Genomic DNA, 16,466 nt, shown 5'->3' with positions numbered 1-16,466 from the left:
TGCTGTTTCCCCTAGCTAGTTATGCCACAGTTGATTTATAGATATCGTTAATCCCTCGTTGACTTTCACTATACGATTATTAACTGCTGCTCTGCCCACGTTAACAAACTATGCCCCTTAACTCCTGCCATTAACCCCTTTCTTGCCGATTAATCATCTATCTACACCCAATAACATCCCCCTCCCCCCAACTCTGCCTACATTAACTTATTATGATCCTCACTAACTCCTAGTGTGTCGCCCGTTAACCGTTTGTGTACCCCCGTTGTGTCCCCAGCCCCAGGGCCGGGCTGCCCCACAGGGTGGCCCTGATCATCTTCCCCCGTTAAGAGTGTCCCCAGCCCCAGGGCCAGGCTGCCCCACAGGTTGGCCCTGATCATCTTGCCCCATTAAGTGTGTCCCCAGCCCCAGGGCCGGGCTGCCCCACAGCGTGGAGCTGATCATCTTCCCCCGTTGTGTCTCCAGCCCCAGGGCCGGGCTGCCCCACAGCGTGGCCCTGATCATCTTCCCCCGTTAAGTGTGTCCCTAGCCCCAGGGCCGGGCTGCCCCACAGGGTGGCCCTGATCATCTTGCCCCGTTAAGTGTGTCCCCAGCCCCAGGGCCGGGCTGCCCCACAGGGTGGCCCTGATCATCTTCCCCCGTGAAGTGGGTCCCCAGACCCAGGGCCGGGCTGCCCCACAGGGTGGCCCTGATCATCTTGCCCCGTTAAGTGTGTCCCCAGCCCCAGGGCCGGGCTGCCCCACAGGGTGGCCCTGATCATCTTCCCCCCGTTAAGTGGGTCCCCAGACCCAGGGCCGGGCTGCCCCACAGGGTGGCCCTGATCATCTTCCCCCGTTAAGTGTGTCCCCAGCCCCAGGGCCGGGCTGCCCCACAGGGTGGCCCTGATCATCTTCCCCCGTTAAGTGTGTCCCCAGCCCCAGGGCCGGGCTGCCCCACAGGGTGGCCCTGATCATCTTCCCCCGTTAAGTGTGTACCCAGCCCCAGGGCCGGGCTGCCCCACAGGGTGGCCCTGATCATCTTGCCCCGTTGTGTCCCCAGCCCCAGGGCCGGGCCGACTCACAGGGTGGCCCTGATCATCTTGCCCCGTTGTGTCCCCAGCCCCAGGGCCGGGCTGCCCCACAGGGTGGCCCTGATCAGCTTGCGCCGTTAAGTGTGTCCCCAGCCCCAGGGCCGGGCTGACTCACAGGGTGACCCTGATCATCTCCCGTTAAGTGTGTCCCCAGCCCCAGGGCCGGGCTGCCCCACAGGGTGACCCTGATCATCTCCCGTTAAGTGTGTCCCCAGCCCCAGGGCCGGGCTGACTCACAGAGTGGTCCTGATCTTGAGCTTGCCCTCCAGGGAGAGGCTGGTGGAGGGCGGGTGGTGTAGCTTGACCAGGAGGGAGGCCAGGGAGGCACCGGATGCTACTGACGAAGACGTGGAGATTCTCCTCCTGCTGGGCGGCGACGTCCTGCCGGAGGAGGAGCAGACCGGGAGGTCGTCGTTAATTATCAAGTCGCTCTCGTTGGGCCATGTGGGGGGGGGGGGGGATTCGTTATCCGTGCTGGGTCCGTGCGTTAATCCTAATGAGGGTTAATCTTCAGGTGCGTTAATCCTTAGGTGCATTAATCATATGATGCATTAATCCTAAAGTGTGTTAATTCTAAGGTGCTTTAGTCCTAAAGTGCGTTCATCCTAAGGTGTGTAAATTCTAAGGTGCGTTAATCCTAAGTGCTCATTAGTCTTAAGATAGTGGCTATGAATGAGAGGTTTAAGGAAGTACTCTCTCTCTCTCTCTCTCTCTCTCTCTCTCTCTCTCTCTCTCTCTCTCTCTCTCTCTCTCTCTCTCGCGTCTGTGGTGTGCTAACTGATCCGTGTGTCATCGGGCAGAGAAGCAGAAATGATCCACCAACTCATCACAGTGTAGCAGGTCTGGGTTGCACCGAGGCAGGACGTGTGACCCGACCCTCTCGTCCTACCAGAACAGCTCGAGTGACGAGTTTGTGTCAGACAGTGCCATAAGTATGTACCTGGAGCAGTGTCTTGTAACCGTGATCACAGTGAGGGGTGGGTGTGTGGCCAACGACTTCTCGGCTGGTCAACACCACAACCAGATGTGTTCCTAGGAACCACAAGTGTAGCACTTTCTCGCCCTTAACACCAGTCGTCACAGGGCTTGTGTTACTGTTGTTATCATGGTCGTAGCCATGGTAGCTCATGAAGGTCAGCTGTTTTTGGACGAAGGTAATGAAGGTGAAGGAAGATTCTATATTACCACTAAGGAAGATGAAGAATGACTTGGTGACGGAGATAATGAAATTGACTTCCAGTCTGTTCCTGAGTACGACACGAAGAAGGAAACTACGTGAGAGGAAACACCATCTTAAAGCTGCTCCTGCAACTGGGACACCTCAGATACCGAGATTGACTAGGCTTAACCTCCCTGTAGGAGCTACTCTCGCTCAGAAATCTGAATGACTGTGCTTACCTAGTATGACAAAGCTAGACGAGAAAATAATAATGAAACGGGATGATGACATTTATGAATCCGTCACCAATTCCCGCGAGTTTGTTCAACTGCTTATCCCTGAGTATGCTGGCATCAAGACCCACCACCCATGAAATACATTGTGATCCAAGGCGCTAGCGAGGTCGTGGACCCTATGTGCTTCACTACTGATCAAGTCATCAATCCTACACGATTGCCCAACTGTACACTAATGGTGGCGGAGTGGGTAGGCCCATCTGAAATTCCGTCACGGGTTGACTTCAGGCTTGCCATGGCACAGGTGAATCTAAAGGGATCCAGATAACAGCCAACCACATTACAATGTTAGGAAGCACCAGCATTTCCTGCCTCCCTGGCAGATAACTCCCTTTGACGTCACTACACTTACTTATCCACCCAAGAAGCTGATTACTTATAATCTTCACCTTACTACACTTACTTATGCACCCAAGAAGCTGATTACTTATAATCTTCAACACTTAGTTAAGACCAATGCTCTTGAACACATACAGAAACTCTAGACTGACAGTAACATAGCCTAGTGCATCTATTCTGACGGTTCTCGCGATTCTACCACTGGGAGATAGGCAGTGCTGCCATTGTGTTCCAGTCCAATGGTAATGGATGAGAGAAAATTTTTCGAATAAACAATTGGGCATCTGTCCTACAAACTGATTTGTCTGACATACTTACCGCTCTTGAGAAGGTAGAAATCACTGCCACAGACAGTTTAATTATCTCTGATTCTTTATCTTCGCTTCCTGGACTTAACATCCTGAGATCAGAATGTAACATACTGGTCTCTGAAGCCAGACACAAATACTCAGACATTATTGCTCAAGGGATTCAAATCAAATTGCTATGGATTCCCTCTCGTATAAGCCTCCGTGAACATGACAAAGCTGACGCTTTAGCCAAACTTGTCAGCTTTAGCCAACTTGAACTCAGTAAAAGTAATGTTGAAAACAACACTGGGTTGCTGCTAATTAGAAGCCTCAAAACTGTAATTAGAAAGAAGCTAAAAGAGCTCTTTGAAGCACGAAGACGAGTTCAGATAAGAGCAAGTAGATGCATTTTCCATCAGAGTGAAATGTGTAAAGTAAAACAGATTACATGATGTTGTAACTGCTAGACTAAGGCTAGGCTATGGGTACTATTGATGCTTTGGCCAATCTGGAGATGTTAACCACGTGCATTGTAAAGTTTGTGGTCAAAGATTTGCACACAAAGTTGAACACTGTGTCTTAGAATGTGAAAAATAGAGCATTTTAGCGATAGATCTAAACAAACCCTGCAAGAAACGTCACAACACCTTATTGTTAATAATTACAAGATACCTGAAATTTTAAGTTTGTATCCACTTTTGCTTCTAGTCGGTAAAACTTACCATAGGAAACTATGTAATGCACGTAATGGAATATCTGCTATGAATTATGATATCCTATGCACTATCAACCCACTGGAGTCTGACTAAGACCCTTTGTGACACCTGTAATCATTTTGCGTTACCGCTCACAGGATGAGCATGGGGGTTCACAATAAGTTTGCCGGGGACGCGGGTACAAATCAAATCTACATACCAACCCGCTCGCCGTGAATGTTTCAAGATGCCAAAGACAGGGTCATATAGCCAAGATCTGCAAGTTTACCCCAAGTTTGCCCTCTGGCGCCCTAGGTCCTCCCTCCCTACCGTAAGTGGGAGAACTTTACACCTCTGTCGGGCCTTCCCACACCTGCACTACAGGTGTCCTCGGGTCCCAACCCTACAGTGTTACCAGTCCCCTTCTGGGGAAGAACCGTTCACTGACGGAGGTGTGAAATCATCAATGAGACAAGTTGTAGACAGTGTGGTACAACTCCAAGTGCATCAGCAAGAGGCCCACCAACAGATGCTGCAGGTTCAACAGAAAGTCGTACAGGCGATCCACCAACTCCTGGATGGTCTTATAGGATTTTCTGTTTCAGGAAAGGCCCCCAAAAACCACCACCATCACTAACGTGAGACACTGGATGTCACACAGCGGAGTGTGAGGATGTGACCATGTGAAGGAAAATGTCTCTAATTCCCCATTGGAGAATATGTACCTCTATACAAGCGTTTCTGTCCCCGTAAACTTACGGACGAACGAGTACACAGTTTTGTCAACTGTAATGACAACGCTGGTAAAAAAAAAAAAAAGGAACGTTCTGTACTGATACAGAAACTTTTATTTATATATTGATCACCTCAAGAGTGTACCTATAGTCACTGGTGTGTTGATAACCTCGAGTGCACATGAGCAAAACGGCTGATGATATTGTGCTTACACTCCAGAGTTGGAACAATGCCTCCTTCAGGAAAAGGTTACCTGACCTTCACCATAAAGTTACCACAGAGCCCATAGACGTAGTGTGTCTACAGGACGTACAATACCTGCTGGATCAGTACCACCAAAATTGCCTTCCTTATGTTGTTATGGTTTGATCATGTACGTCATGAAGACTGTAGCACATGTTCCCATCAGTGTTGCCGAGTGTGAAGGCCGTGGAATGCAGTACCATGGTATCATGGTCTATGCAAATAACTCTACAGTAAACATCATTGTTTTATATGCACCAACAAGCATACTTAATGTAGCGGACCTGCCAGTACGTATCCAGTCAGAACTAACTTTAACAACAGGGGATTTTACCGCAAGACACAAAATGACTGGTAATTCCAACCATACCAGTCCGAATGAGCTGCAGCTAGCGGCTTTTAACACTGTTGAGTACACATGATAATGTACAGCTGGTAGGGCACCTACAGCCAACTCTGTGTCCGTGATGGGATCTTTGATCTATGTGTAGGGTTCAACATCTCCCATGCTGCCCATTCTTCCACTATTCATCATGATATGCTAAGTGATCATCGTCCTAGGCTATCCAGTATTAACATTCCTCCTCCCATCCTCCTTGGGGGAAAGTTTAAACGAAAACGGCTCGAAATCCCTGATGATCAGCGCCAGAATTTTATTCCTGGTATGACCGGATGCTGCGAGTTCAACCAGCCAATCTGTGTGGAGGAGTTTCATAACGACCAAGTGGAAACTCTCCAGCAACACTCAGAACCGCCTAGACGGATCAGGAGACGCATGAGCACATCCCAGCCTAGCCCACACAGACATCACGCCGACTGTGATGATCCACAACTTAAGAAATAAAAGTCTTTTGCTAAGAGAATCGCACTGGCTTACAAGCGATCACGAACACCAGAGATGATGGAATTATTCCAGTCTGCCTGACAAACTGTCAGGCAGCGTATGACTGAACTTAGACAGCCTAACTGGGGAAACATTTGTTGATGGACTGAACACACATACACACCTATCAGAAAGGCATGGAGAGATAATAACAAAATCAAAGGCAGAGACACCTGTCAAGTCTCCCATTCAAACCTCTACAGAGCCAACGAGCTACTTAATACCCGGGCCTCTACGTCTAGTCTTGCAAATCTACCGTCTGCGATGCAGGTTAAGCTAATTCTCAAACACGAACATAGAGCTAAACTAATCCATTGAATGATGAGCAAGAGGCATGCACGATGACTGCAATATCCTATTCACTGAATCTGATCTTGACGCAGCGCTGACTAAAGTCAAAGCTACGTGCCCAGGAGAGGATGACATCTTAACGGCTCCTACGCAATGTACCCGGCAATCTTCTTGCACCGTACAACATGAGCTATGTGACAGGAGTTCCATCTGCCTCTTGGACGAATAACTTTATCATTCCAATACCCAAACCCAATCAACCTGATGCCCTTAGACCCACATCCTTGACAAGTTCTGTAAAACCTTCGAAAGGATGGTACTCAGTCATCATCATCATAGCATTTGAGCGCATCTGTCTCCTGATTTATACGATTTCACACACAAAAAGAGTGTGCGTCACTGCATCACCACCCTTCTAACTCTCCATGCAGGGTACAATTACACGACCTTCGTACAATTACACCACCTTCCTTGACCTTAAAGTTGCTGTGGACATAGCCAGTCGACAGGTAATCATATATGAACTTGCTAAAATGGATATTGGTGGCTGGCTTTTGCAATGGATCTCTGGTTACCCGTCTAACAGAAAGTCATCCGTTCTGTTTCAGGGACACAGAAGTGAAATCAAAGAGTTTAACCTTGGTACTCGGCAGGGCGGTGTACTTAGCCCCACCTTGTTCAATATTTTAACTAACGTCTTTCTTCAGTCCATACCCACGAATACCGACGATATCATGATTAACACCTCCGGGTATAACAATACACTCGTTATACTCAACCATGTGTCAGATACCTGTGAAAGGTTAGGTTTTGTCATCTGACAAAACCCAAATCCTGAACAAACGTCCCCCTAAAAGATGGAGAGGGGGGGAGGGTGTCATCAGAGATGATTCGATTAAGTAACATGTCCCAAATGGATTATGTAAAAAGGTACCGGTATCTTGAGTTAAAGGTACCAACACTTGAAGCTGCTGTAACGAGACTCAACCATCAATGTAGAGAAAGGCATAGGGCACTCAGAGCTGTAGCCGGCACCAACCTACCGTCTGGGGCCAATGGCAGAATAGTTATATGATGTACGTGGCTTACATCCGTTCTATGATTAATTTTGCTGCGCCTCTGTGTGCTCTAACGCCTGCAAGAGGTTTGGAGGGCTTGAAGAAATACAAAATGAAGCTACGTGAATCATTTTTAGCTGCCTTTACAACAACAAAGATTCTAAACATGAAGGAAGAGTTTGACTTCCGAGTATGAGACAGAATAACTGAAATCGACCCGGATGCTCCGAGAAACACGTCCCAGTCCATGTAAAGAAGCCTTCCAGACCTTCTCAAGTGGGAGATATTCATCCAGATGGGCTACTACAGCTGGCAAGTCTTAGAATTTATGATATATGAACTTTACTATGAGAGACAACAGTGGCACTATCCTGCCCCATGGGAGAGTAACCTCTGTGGTATCACTGTTCCCACATCCCTTCCAGAATCTATACTCGGGTCACTGCTTAAGTCTACATTAAGAGTAAATGATAACGCTCTTTACCAAGGTGAAACCTATGACCCTTGACTAACCAGACTATATATACAGATGGTTCCCTGCAACAAACTACTGGTGCTGTGGGAAGCACTAATGTTATAACACGTGCTGACGGTTACTATAACCTGGGACTCAGGACCAATAACTGGGCATTCACCTTCCCAACGGTACTATTTGTTATCCTTGTGGCCCTTGGATATGTTGAACACTATAAGTATGATAGTCTCATTGTATGTGATTCTCTTCCATAAAGAACTGCGTTAAACTCGCTCCGTTATGAGTGTAATATGCTTGTGGCTGAAGCACGACACAGGTATAACAAAATCACAAGTTGGTCATAAAGTCCCCTTTCTCTCGGTTCCATCCCATATTGGGCTTAGAAGACATGATAAAGCTGATGACCTAGCCAAAACATATGCCTTGAAAGATGACGTTAATTATCCCCCTTGGGTCTACGTGTGAGTAGCCTTAAAACCATCATTCGACAAGAACACGAAGAAAATCTTTCATACTTAAAAGAGTACTGAAATTAACACAAGCAGATCCATTTACCACCACTACTAGTATCATGCAAAAAGATACTTATGGTTCCATCAACAGGATTAGTAAAAACCTCGATGTCGTCGCCCAACTTATGCTAGGCTATACATACTCACGTTTGTCCCACCTGTTGATAATGAACACACCAAATGTTAACTTTGCCAACAAAGTCATGATCACACCTTGGAACATGACATTCTTGACTGTTGTAAAATCAGTGAGTTCAGAGAAGATACTTGCCAAACATTACAAGGTATGTGCAAGCATTTCATTCATAACAATGTTCTGCCTCGCATCCCTGAAAGATGTCATAAATTTGCTTTATGTAAATCGTTTTTCTTATCGAGATACGTAATCCGATCACTGTATCTCAACCGTAATTTGCCATATCATTCATTGTGTTACCTAAACCATATTAACACTTTTCTCGCTATGGAACCTAGACTGTATTTCAGTCGCTGAGACCCCCAAGTCCCTTGACCTTCTCTGCGCTCTGTATCCTCTTTCGCGCACCGCCCACAGGCTGGGGAGGAGAGTACAATGAATTAGCCGCAACTGTGGCATAAATCAAAAAAACCAACTTATCACCCAGGCTACTTGCACAGACCAGTTGCTCGAATTTCTCTCCCACCTTGACCCGAGAGATACTCTATAGTATTAAAGGTCATCAACGTCAATTTATAACCATCAAACACATAAAATAAAACGAATAGATATGTTCAAGGTGATAATAAAGACATACACGTTTTCGCTCCCTATATAGATCTTAGTATGTGACGTGTGGTGGGTTGGTTGTCTGGCCATTAGGATCTATCTTACTGCCAGGGTCATTTAAGACACCACCTTCCAGCGAGAGCTGACTAGTGGAGGACCATCGGACTTGTGTTCGCGCTAGTAGGACATAGTGTGCAAAATGAATGAGCAAAGTTAGATATAGTAAAGGAAACTTTCATAACACAATCCTCTTCATTCTTAGAAGAGGAATATCTAATGATAGAATCCTTTCCCTTACTGGAGAGGAGTAACAATGTTTGAAAACACACACACACACACACACACACACACACACACAATGTCCAGTTCACCTCAATCTTAAACTCTCGCATATATAGTTAACTAGTAACTATCATGACCTCCCAGTTCTGTAATATCTGTAATATCTCAATTGTGTATTGCCAGCCGAATGGCTGCATAATTCTAGTAGATTGTTATTTATTCATCCATATTTCTATTACATGTAGTTTACTCACACACAGACTCACACAAACACACACACACACACACACACACTGTACATGTAAAGAACATCCAAGCAACAGAGACTGTGAGTGGCTGTTTTGAGAGCAGTGAGCAAATGCAGTAAAGATCTGATGCAAATATTCAGATAGTGAAATATAAACAACCTGATGGCAACAGTGTCCACAGTTTACCCAAAGGATATTCCCTGGATAAGAAAAAAAGAAAAAAAATTATGCTACATAACCTTTATTCTTACTAATATGGGATAACAATCTTTGAATTGCCTGAACCAAGGAAATAAGGCAGTTGATGTAGGTAGGTAAACTGAGTTCCCAATCAGTCCAGAGAGCAGATTGTCTTCATCGATTCCCAGTGATGGGACGTGCAGGAAAGTCTAACTACATACTATTGCTGTGCATCTCCTTTTTTGTTTTTTATGATCTAATACAACATGGGATTTGTCAGTAGGTGACCTAACTACATGTTGATAGTGAAAGAAGTTGTTCATTGAAGGAAGGAATGTATGGACACACCAAGAGGAAGATCAGATCAGGGAACGACACTTTCCCGGGTTTACCCGAAGTCCACCCCCGCAAGAGTCTCCACCTTAATGTCAATTGCCTGTTGCAGGCCAGTCGGCGTCTTCGCAACCAACACTAGATCGTCGACAAATGCCAGTGCTGACACCTTTTGGTCTCCGAACCCAATTCCTACACCAGAGTCCTTAACCCTTGCAACTCCCTCGTCAATTACAAGGTTGAAAAGGATAGGTGATAACGGATCTCCCTGTTTGACCCCACGAGTCATATTGATTTTTTCCGACATTTCGCCGCTGCCTTCAATGTGAGTGAAAGCTCGGTCGTACGTCGACATAATATATACCCTGACGGGGGCAGGAATGCCCTTCCGCGACATGGCCCGCTCGATAGTGCTATGATTAACACTATCGAATGCTTTAGCCATGTTGAGGAATGCCAGGTGCACAGCGTGGGCGTGTGCCAACGCACGACCGACGATCGCATCCAAGATCGTGAGGTTCTCAAGGCATCCGTCCACAGGGACGAATGCCTTTTGAGCTCCATTGATCTGGACGAGGCTCGAGATGCGGCTGCTCAAGATCTTATGGAGCAGTCGGACTACGGCGCATGAGATGGTAATAGGCCTGTAGTCCTTGGGTTCTGTTGGGTTCGGTACCTTAGGAATCGGTAACGTACGATTTGCCTTGAATGGTTCTGGCAACGTTGAAGTGGCAAGCCACGGGTTGAACATTTTGGCAAGAATTCTTGGGGGAATGGAATTCAATAAACGAGTCGGTATTCCGTCAGGACCAGGGGCAGATGTCTTCGTGGCTTTGAGGTGGTGTGCTACCTCACTTACGGTGATAACTTCTGCTAGTTGTCCATATTCTGGCTCAGATGGACGAGAGAAGTGAGCTCCCCAAAAAGAGTAGAGGCTTTCCGGCTGGTCTAAGCCGGTTTCCGCGCAAAGGAACCTCCTCCGTACGGCGTACGCAGCTAGAGTTCGCTGACCTGTCTTGTTCCATCTCCCCCACGATTCCGGCGGTCTTGGGGCGAGCCACAGGAGCCAACAGTTGCCTGGCATGCTCTGTGGCTACCCTAATCGCGGCAAGGCTGTCACACTGACGCAGGTGGTTCAGGGCAACATCTAAGATGTCCTCGGCCCACGATGGAGTTGTGGGGCCAGGTCCTAGTGTGTCGAGATAAGTGACAGTCTCCACAACAGAGGAAGCAACAGATTGGGATTGGGGAACCCGCTGAGTGACTGGGACAGATAAAACCGTGGGATCGGCCTCCAGGCCAGAAGCGGTAGGCTCCCCTCCTCCGAGGAGAGCACACACACACACACACACGCACACACACACTCATACACACACACCAGCTCCTGTGAGGCTTTAACCACTGGAGTTGGCACGCTCGCGCCTACTTGCGCTTGGTGCTTCCCCCGGGACGCCACTCCGCGTTTTGCTTCCTGGGGTTGCCGGGACACGCCTCTCATCTGATACACAATCAGTCACCTCGCCTTCACCGGTTTCCTGGTGGAGGTTTATGTCCAAGACCAGTTGTTCCTGAACCCTGCTCTTATACGACGCTTTCCGTCGAAGGCCTTTGATCGCTTCGACCGTCCTAGAGGGAACAATCGCCTGCAACCGCTGGTTCAGGCCTAGGCCAGCGACCAGTGAGGGACCAGCTGCCATCTTTACCTCCGCCCTAGCGAGGTGCTCTACTTCCCCATCAGTCCACCGAGCCTTAGATAGAACGTGTCGTGTGGCCAACTCCTGGTGAAAGGAGTTGGCAAGTGCCAACCTTTCGTGGACCCTACGGCCCTGAGAGCTGGCAAAGGTATCCCCACAATGTGGGCAAGTGTGAGAACGGACGTCGGCCGCTCCCCCTTGGCTGTTATTGGCACCCGACATACCAACAGTGGCTGGTACGTTAGTCCGTGAGGATTGGTTCTGCGTAGCGGGTGACACGGAACGAAAACCCTGTGACAAGGCAGTCAGGTTATACCCGCCAATCATACACTAGACTTGCTCACGTCTGATCATTCTATTCAGTTTGATTTTAGCCAGAAATTGATTGATAAGGAAAAGTAATCGAGACCTGGCAAGTGTGATATGATCCACCACAAAGGCAACAAGTGGAAGGGATTAGATAAACATGTTAGGCCAAGAGAACAAAAGGTCGAAGATGTTGGTTGAAGTAATAATGCGAAAAGAGGGACCAGATACTCATGCAATTGCAGATGCAGGTAAACAAAATAAAAATCAGCTTCAAAGATCATGAAAGATGCCATGAAGTGCAAGAGGGAGGGAGTCTGGGAAGTGAAAATCAAGATGAATCATCATGAGCGCAGACTGGCATCAGCTGAGGTGGTTGAGGAAGCATCTGACCAGAGGAGTGCAGAAGTCATGAGGGGCTACTGTGCACGTCGTTGAGGCTGTTGAACGAGAGGAAACGTCCATAACACTGAGCACAAACAGTGTTGGAGTGGGGAGGGACGTGCAGAGTCTGTGGCTGGGCAAGACTCGGGGCATGTTGACAGGTATAAGTGGGACAGAAACCTGAGGACACTGAAACTGAGAAGCTCAGGGAACCGAGTGAAGCTGTAGATACCATAATATTCATCGACAGAGACCGAACAATTAGCAAAGTGGATGGTGCAGTCGATGAGAATTTCAGAAATGTGCAGAGTACAAAGGATCATTGGTTGGTATTAGCAAAAAGGGAGATTATAGAGACAGTTGGAGTAACAGAGGTTGATGAACCAAAACTGATGACTCGGCTGCCAGGAAGATGGGATCTAGGTTAGAAAAATTAGTTAACCAAACGTAAATCTTTGATTCTTTTTTTTTTCTTTTACTGGAGGAAGAACCCAATCCAAATAAAGAGGAAAGAGAAAAGAACAAAAATAAAAGATCCTTAAAGTGTTACTCGAGGCAATAGAATTATCATGTACAGTCCCTGTGTTAAAGGAAGGAGGAACACTTGGTGTTTACAAAGAGGACATAAAGGAACAGCCAGTCATATATAACGTTTGATTTGGTGTCAGGAGGAATTAACAAAGATGAAGAAACTCAAAAACAAGGTGGATTTCAGTGCAGTATTCATGAAGCGTCAAGGGAAGAGATGGAAAAGGCAGAGATTACAGTCAGATGGCAGAAAACGAAATCGCTCCATAAGGCAAGAGGACTGACCAACCCCGCCTCTGCTGCAGGACGTTAGGTAATGGTAATGGTACACTAAAAGTATTATATATAGATGCTGATGTTTTAGTAGTTCATGGTCAAGAGCTGGAATTTAAGGATCGTATAAGAGAAAGAGCATCTGGTCATGTTGGAGACAGAGCATAAGAGTTATGTCCTCTCCTTTTTTGTCCTGAGTACATGATAGAAAGGAAGGAAAGACATTATCATAATTATTTTCTTATACATAATCGCCATAAAGCGCCATGGAACAGACGAAGACTGGCCCATCCACTCATATACACATACACATACATAAATGCCCACACACGCAAATATACATACCTAAACGTATCAACATAGACATACGCAGACATTACATACATATACATATTCATAGTTGCTTGTCTTTATCCATTCCTGTCACTACCCCAGTCCACAGGAAAACAGCATCGCTGTCCCATGCTTCAGCGAAGCAGCACCAGAAATAGAAGCAAAAAGGCCACATTCGTTTACACTCAGTCTCTAGCTGTCATGTGTAATGCATCGAAACTACAGCTCCCTTTCCACATCTAGGCCCTACAAAACTTTCCACTGTTTACCCCGGAAGCTTCAAATGCCCTGGTTCAGTCCATTGACAGTACGTCGACCCCGGTATACCACATCGTTCCAGTTCACTCTATTCCTTGCATGTCTTTCATCCTCCTGTATGTTCAGGCCCCGATCGCTCAAAATCTTTTTCACTCCATCCTTCCATCTCCAGTTTGGTCTCCAGCTTCTCCTTGTTCCCTCCACCTCTGACACATAAATCCTCTTTCTCAATCTTTCCTCACTCATTCTCTCCATTTGTCCACACCATTTCAACACACCCTCTTTTGCTCTCTCAACCATAATCTTTTTCCATACATTTCTCTTACCCTTACTCGTTCAACCCACCTCACACCACATATTGTCCTCAAGCATTTCATTTCCAATACATCCACCTTCCACCGTGCAACCCTATCAATGGTCCATGCCTCGCAACCATATAACAATATTGGAACTACTATCCCTTCAAACACCCATTTTTGCTCTCCGAGATAACGTTCTCTCCTTTCACACATTCTTCATCGCTCTCCACTTCCATGGCTCCATCCGCTGCTAATCCACTCCCAGATATCTAAAAAACTTCACTTCCTCCAATTTTTCTCCATTCAAACTTACATCCCAATTAACTCGTCCCTCAACCCTGCTGAACCTAATAACCTTGCTCTTATTCACATCTACTTTCTCCTTTTACACACTTTTCCAAACTCAGTCACCAACCGCAGCAGTTTCTCACACGAATCAGCCACTAGAGGTGTATCATCGGCGAACAACAACTGACTCACTTCCCAGGCCCTCTCATCCACAACAGACCGCATACTCGCCCCTCTCTCCAAAACTCTCGCAGTTACCTCCCTAACCACTCCATCCATAAACAAGATGAGCAACCATGGGAACTTCACACACCCCTGCCGCAGACCAACATTCACTGGGAACCAGTTACCCTTCTCTCTTCCTACTCGTACATATGCCTTAAATCCTTGGTAAAAAGCATTTCATTGCTTCTAGCAACTTACCTCCCACACCACATACTCTTCAAACCTTCCACAAAGTATCTCTATCAACCCAATCACATGCCTTCACCAGATCCATAAATGTAACATACAAATCCATTTGTTTTTCTAAGTATATCTCACATACATTCATCAGAGCAAACACCTGATCCACACATCCTCTACCACTTCTAAAACCACACTGCTCTTCCCCAATCTGATGTTCTGTACATGCCTTCACCCTCCCAATCAATACCCTCCCCTATAATTTCCCAGTAATACTCAACAAACTTATGCCTCTGTAGTTTGAACGCTCACCTTTACCTCCCTTTGCCTTTGTGCAATGGCACTATGCATACATTCAGCCAATCCTCAGGCACTTCACCATGATCCATACATGCAGTGAATATCCTTACCAACCAATCAACAACCCTATTTTTTTGATAGATTCCACTGCAATACCATTCAAACCCGCCGCCTTGCCAGATTTCATCTTCTGCAAAGCTTTCACTGCCTCTTCTCTCTTCACCAAATCATTCTCCCTAACCCTCTCACTTCGTACATCACCTCGACCAAGACACCCAAACAAACCTTCAAAATACTCACTCCATCTCCTTCTCACTCTATCACTATCTGTTATCACTTCCCCACTTGCTTCCTTCACCTATGTTCCCATTTGTTCTCTTGTCTTACGCACGATATTTACCAACTTCCAAAATATCATTCTATTCTTCCTAAAATTTCATGATAATCTCTCACCCCAACTCTCATTTGCCCTCTTTTTTAACCCTTGCACCTTTCTCTTGTCCTCCTGCTGCTTTCTTTTATACATCTACCAGTCATTTCACTACTTCCCTGCAAATATATATATATATATATATATATATATATATATTTGCAGTGGTATTGCAGTGGAATTTATTAAAAAAGGGGGTGACTGTATTGTTGACTGGTTGGTAAGGTTATTTAATGTATGTATGACTCATGGTGAGGTGCCTGAGGATTGGCGGAATGCGTGCATAGTGCCATTGTACAAAGGCAAAGGGGATAAGAGTGAGTGCTCAAATTACAGAGGTATAAGTTTGTTGAGTATTCCTGGTAAATTATATGGGAGGGTATTGATTGAGAGGGTGAAGGCATGTACAGAGCATCAGATTGGGGAAGAGCAGTGTGGTTTCAGAAGTGGTAGAGGATGTGTGGATCAGGTGTTTGCTTTGAAGAATGTATGTGAGAAATACTTAGAAAAGCAAATGGATTTGTATGTAGCATTTATGGATCTGGAGAAGGCATATGATAGAGTTGATAGAGATGCTCTGTGGAAGGTATTAAGAATATATGGTGTGGGAGGAAAGTTGTTAGAAGCAGTGAAAAGTTTTTATCGAGGATGTAAGGCATGTGTACGTGTAGGAAGAGAGGAAAGTGATTGGTTCTCAGTGAATGTAGGTTTGCGGCAGGGGTGTGTGATGTCTCCATGGTTGTTTAATTTGTTTATGGATGGGGTTGTTAGGGAGGTAAATGCAAGAGTTTTGGAAAGAGGGGCAAGTATGAAGTCTGTTGGGGATGAGAGAGCTTGGGAAGTGAGTCAGTTGTTGTTCGCTGATGATACAGCGCTGGTGGCTGATTCATGTGAGAAACTGCAGAAACTGGTGACTGAGTTTGGTAAAGTGTGTGGAAGAAGAAAGTTAAGAGTAAATGTGAATAAGAGCAAGGTTATTAGGTACAGTAGGGTTGAGGGTCAAGTCAATTGGGAGGTGAGTTTGAATGGAGAAAAACTGGAGGAAGTGAAGTGTTTTAGATATCTGGGAGTGGATCTGGCAGCGGATGGAACCATGGAAGCGGAAGTGGATCATAGGGTGGGGGAGGGGGCGAAA

The 16,466-nt window shown here is 46.3% G+C and overlaps 1 long non-coding RNA gene across 1 annotated transcript in view; it reads right to left on the bottom strand.

Moving 5' to 3' along the window:
* Positions 1–1,316: 1,316 nt before the first annotated feature.
* LOC139760702 (uncharacterized) overlaps positions 1,317–16,466 on the bottom strand; it is a 39,974-nt gene continuing 24,824 nt past the window's right edge. The window contains exon 3 of the long non-coding RNA XR_011715387.1: positions 1,317–1,450. This is a non-coding gene — a long non-coding RNA (uncharacterized lncRNA). The remainder of the gene's footprint in view (positions 1,451–16,466) is intronic.

Source organism: Panulirus ornatus, chromosome 37 (assembly GCF_036320965.1).
Source record: "Panulirus ornatus isolate Po-2019 chromosome 37, ASM3632096v1, whole genome shotgun sequence".
In the NCBI taxonomy this organism is placed as follows: Eukaryota; Metazoa; Arthropoda; class Malacostraca; order Decapoda; family Palinuridae; genus Panulirus; species Panulirus ornatus.
The sequence above is the reverse complement of the archived record's forward strand: the minus strand, read 5'-3'. Positions and strand labels throughout refer to the sequence as shown.